Genomic DNA, 4,380 nt, shown 5'->3' on the forward strand with positions numbered 1-4,380 from the left:
GAAATCACAATGCGTCAGCATCGATCACCGACCATCGCATTGCTTTGTTTTAATTAAACAGTCGGATTCCCCTGGTCCGTGCCAGTTCTGAGACGGCCGTCTGTTGCCAGCCGCGGCCGGGGAAACGGGAGGGAAACCCCGGCCTTTGCCCGAGAGGCGCCTTCCGCGTTGGTCCCGACCCGCGACGGCGGGGGCGCGTGATGCCGGCGGGCGCTCGGGCTGCGCGGCTCGAGCGGAGGGGAGGGCACCAGCGGCAGGCGAGCAGCCGCAGGCACGGCAGCCGCCCCTGCGGGGTCGGGTCCGAGCTCGGAGCGACCTCGTGAAAGGCCGCCCCTCGCCCAGTCCTTCTCCCTCGGAGCGGACAGAAACGCCGCGGCGCCGACCGCCAAGGGCACCCTTGGGCCCCCTCCTCGCCGCCGCCTCCGCGCCGCACCGGCGGCCGACCCGCCAGGGGAACGAGGGACCGCTTCCGGCTGTGGGCCGGGATGGCTCGACCCTCAGAGCCAATCCTTGGCCCGAAGTTACGGATCTAACTTGCCGACTTCCCTTACCTACTTTTATCTATCGACCAGAGGCTGAACACCTTGGAGACCTGCTGCGGAGTAAGGTACGGACTGCCCCCCGCAACGCGGGCGCGCTGGGTAGGCATCTCGACTCCCGAGGGCTAAGGCTGAAAGGAAGGAAGGAAGAAGAGCACTAACTCTCCTTCCTTCCTCTTCCTCCTCTTCTTCTTCCCCCGACCGGGGCGCCTCCAACTCTGTTGTCCCCTTGTAAAGCCACTGGCGGTGCCACACTAATCATGGCTGGTGCTAGTCCTCCGCCCCGCAGAACTCGCTCTCGTTTCGGCCTGCGGCGTTCGACGAGCGGCGCGCAAGCCGCGCCACCCCACCCCCTCTCAAATAAAACATGCTCTGTCGGTTGGTTGGTTTGGTTGGTACCGGAGGGGGTTTACCCTATCCACCTTTTCAAGGGCCGGCGGTAGCGCACGGGACACCAAGCGCTTATTTGCGCGGTGCTCTACGGCGAACCGGTGGCGATCGCAACAGCGAGGATTGCTCCCAACAGATCACAATCTCACGTATGGCTGTTACGGCCAACGACCCCCACTCAAAGTGAACGAACTTGGGGGCCTCCAGCAGCCTAAAAAAGAGAAGAAAGCTCTTCCCCGGGCTACCGCCGGCGTCGGCGAACGAGTACGCCTGTTGCCAAGCACACGCACTGGCCTCCGGACCACCGGCACTGAAAACACCATTGGGGGGTTGGGTTGGGCGCGAGCGCTCGCTCTGCGCACGGAGCCGTAACCGTCTCCGGCAATAATAATAAAGGCGCTTACTCCGAGAGCGAAGGGGAGGTCTGCACTGCCGCCAGAGCCTACTAGGGGGTCTCGAGCCTTCTTCTTCTCCTCCCTCCTGCCTGAGGAGGAGGAGGAGGAGTAGTCGGCGAGACCGGCGCTGGTCGACGGAATGCGGAGTTTCCGCACTCCTGAGAAAGCCCTCTCACAGAAGGATCGGGAGGAGGATCGTCGTAACCGCGGCGGCGCCGGCGCCGGCGGCGGTGCCGTCGTCGTTCGCCAACCCCCACCCAAGAGGGGGGAGAGACTCCCGACGACGACGACGACGCCGCGCGGCCCACGCGCGCCGCCGCACTCGTTAGACGGCCACCCGCACTCTAAATATTTTCCCACGCACGGGTCTGTCTTCCCACGGGGCAGGTCACGGGATTTTAACCGTATTCCCTTTAGCCCGAAATCTGACTGGACCGTTTCTTTGCATTTCTCTCTTTCTTTCTTTTTCTCCTTTGTCGTTTTGGATCCAGACAAATTGCTGAGGCGGGGGATTGGCGTGGCCGGCCAGCGCAAGCGAGCAAGCGAGCAAGCGAGCAAGCGAGCAAAAAAAAGGCCGTGGCCAAGACGCCGGCCGCGAGAGGCCCTGAGAGTGGTTTCTCATCAAAAAACCATCATCATCAGGGCCCCACACCGTTCGCAGCCGGCGCCGACAAGCCCCGAGAGCCCGCCCGCCCGGGTTGGGCTGGCTGCTGCTGCTCGGGCCTCGTGCCGCCTCGACCCCTTTCCAAAACAGGGAGATCCCAAGAAGAGCTCTCGACTGTTTTGTGGCGTTTTCCAGGGGATCGGAGGGAAGCTATCCTCGGGCTAAGGGCCGACTTATCCACGACCAAGCGATGTTGGCGGGGAACCCTCCTCCGCTTCGGTCAACGAGGGTTCGGCTTGCTCGAGCATTTGCTACTACCACCAAGATCCGCACCAGTGGCGGCTCCAGACCGGCTCGCGCCGTATCCTTCTACGCTCACCACCGCGCCCTCCTACTCGCCGGGGCCTCGAGACCTCCTCGACGCAGCCTATAGTGCGCCCGGCGGTCGAGTATCGGAGGATGCTTGAGCGCCATGCCATTTTCGGGGTTACTTGCTTCGGCAGGTGAGTTGTTACACACTCCTTAGCGGATTCCAACTTCCATGGCCACCGTCCTGCTGTCTATAGCAAGCAACTCCCTTCCATGGGATCGGAATTAGCATCCATTTAGGCCCCTTAACTCGACGTTTGGTTCATCCCACAGCGCCAGTTCTGCTTACCAAAATTGGCCCACTAGGCACTCCGATTCTCGTCCGGGGCTTCAGCGAAGCAAGCCCGGCACCTCACCCATTTAAAGTTTGAGAATGGGCTGAGGACATTTCGTCCCCAACACCCCTAGTCATTCGCTTTACCGGATGGAACTCGTTCGAAGCGAGCGCCAGCTATCCTGAGGGAAACTTCGGAGGGAACCAGCTACTAGATAGTTCGATTGGTCTTTCGCCCCTATACTCAGCTCTGGCGATCGATTTGCACGTCAGAAACGCTTCGGACCTCCACCAGGGTTTCCCCTGGCTTCATCCTGGCCAAGCATAGTTCACTATCTTTCGGGTCCCAACATCTATGCTCTGGGTACCCGCCGACACATCCGGCCGCCCGAGCCCGCCGAGGCGGGGGCGACCGTTCGTCATGGCGAGTCCCGGACCTGCGCCCCCCCGCCGCCCGGTGAGGGCGTGCGGGGCGTGCGGAGCGGGAGGGAGCCCGCGCCGTCCCGGGGAGGAAAGTCAGTCACTCCGTCCGGGTGCGCGCGGGCCGCCCGCTGCTCCGAGGGATCGGCCCGATCACTTTCATTGCGCCCGTGGGTTTAGCGCGCCCATTGACTCGCATACATGTTGGACTCCTTGGTCCGTGTTCAAGACGGGTCGGGAGGAGTACCGACTCTTTGCACGCCGCGAAGGCCACGCGGGAGAGGGAAAGGGAAGCGCGGGAGCCAGCGAATTAGGCTCGACCGCGGCCTCGGACCAGTCCCCCGTTCCCGGCAGGCCCCGGAGGAGAGACCGTCGGGGGGCAAGACGAGGGCACCGGGGGATCCCCGGACGGGCGCGCTGGAAAACGCCCCCCGCCCAACGAGGAGCGGAGGACGAACGCGCCGCCGGTTCCTACCAGGACCCGGGCCTCAGACGCCCGTGTGTCCCCAACGCGTCGCGGCGACCTACTGCGGGGGGAAGATCGCCCGCCGGCGCCGGGCAGGCGGCGGGGCCGCTCCCCGCGTTGGCTCCTTCGGCCGAGCCTCCGGAACGGGAAGTCGCCACGCCCGCTGCCGTCTCCCGGCAGGCCGACGAACTGAATCCCCCCAGTTCGATCTTCGAATCTCCGCCCGTTTAGCCTCTTAACGGTTTTCACGTTCTCTTGAACTCTCTCTACAGGGTTCTGTTTCAACTTTCCCTCACGGTACTTGTTCGCTATCGGTCTCGTGGTCATATTTAGCCTTAGATGGAGTTTACCACCTGCTTTAGGTTGCGGTTTCAGGCAACCCGACTCTAAGGAGAGGCCCGTTCCGCACTCCCGAAACCCCCCTCCCCGCGAACGAGGAGGAGGAAGTCCCTTTCCGCCACACGGGCCTGACACCCTCCGTGGGTATGAGAGTCATTCATGAACAACTTAGGCGGCTCGGAAGCGCGTGCAGGACCTCTCCCGAACGCAGCACCCCTCGAGCCCCCCGCGAAGGGGACGCGAGGCTTTGCGCTGGGCTCTTCCGTTTCGGTCGCACTTACTCAGGGAATCCCGGTTGGTTTCTTTTCCTCCGCTGATTAATATGCTTAAATTAGGCGGGTCATCTCCCTCCACTCGAGGTCGACGTACGTACAACAAAAAGCGAGCGAGCGAGCGGGCGAACGAGTCGCCGCCGCCGCCGCCGTCGCCGTCGTCTTGCTTGTTTTGTGCTTTGGGATCATTTCGCTCTCTTAGTCCGTTGATTAACGGCTTTCCACGCCCCCCCTGCCTGCCCCAACCCACGCGGGTTCGTGCGCGGAGAGGCCCCAATCTACGCGGTCTCGCGATCAGGCTGCTCTCCAGGC

The 4,380-nt window shown here is 63.1% G+C and overlaps 1 pseudogene; it reads right to left on the reverse strand.

The window, feature by feature from the left end:
- Positions 1-4,159, reverse strand: part of LOC119569917 — a 5,609-nt pseudogene extending 1,450 nt beyond the window's left edge.
- Positions 4,160-4,380: the final 221 nt, after the last annotated feature.

The sequence above is a fragment of the Penaeus monodon genome, unplaced genomic scaffold, assembly GCF_015228065.2.
Source record: "Penaeus monodon isolate SGIC_2016 unplaced genomic scaffold, NSTDA_Pmon_1 PmonScaffold_1979, whole genome shotgun sequence".
NCBI classification, from domain to species: domain Eukaryota; kingdom Metazoa; phylum Arthropoda; class Malacostraca; order Decapoda; family Penaeidae; genus Penaeus; species Penaeus monodon.